Consider the following 382-nt stretch of genomic DNA (forward strand, 5'->3'; position numbering starts at 1 on the left):
CCATATCATGGCGTTCCATGAAATAAACCATCGCGGCCACTTCATCTAATCACTCGGAAATCTTGGCCATACATGAGGCCAGCCGCGAGTGTGTTTGGTTGAGGTCAATGACCCAACACGTCCGAGCTGATTGCGGGATGGCCGAGTGCAAAAAGCCAACTGTGACGGATGAGGACAATGCTGCGTGCATTGCTCAGCTCAAGGACGGTTACATAAAAGGTGATAGGACGAAGCACATATTGCCTAAGTTCTTCTTTACTCACGAGCTTCAGAAAGCCGGTGAGGTCCAGGTCGTCCAAGTACGATACGGTGACAATTCAGCTGACCTATTCACCAAAGCACTTCCGACCTGCACGTTCAGGAAACTCACGCATCAGATTGG

This window comes from Brassica oleracea, chromosome C3 (genome assembly GCF_000695525.1).
Source record: "Brassica oleracea var. oleracea cultivar TO1000 chromosome C3, BOL, whole genome shotgun sequence".
Lineage (NCBI taxonomy): Eukaryota > Viridiplantae > Streptophyta > Magnoliopsida > Brassicales > Brassicaceae > Brassica > Brassica oleracea.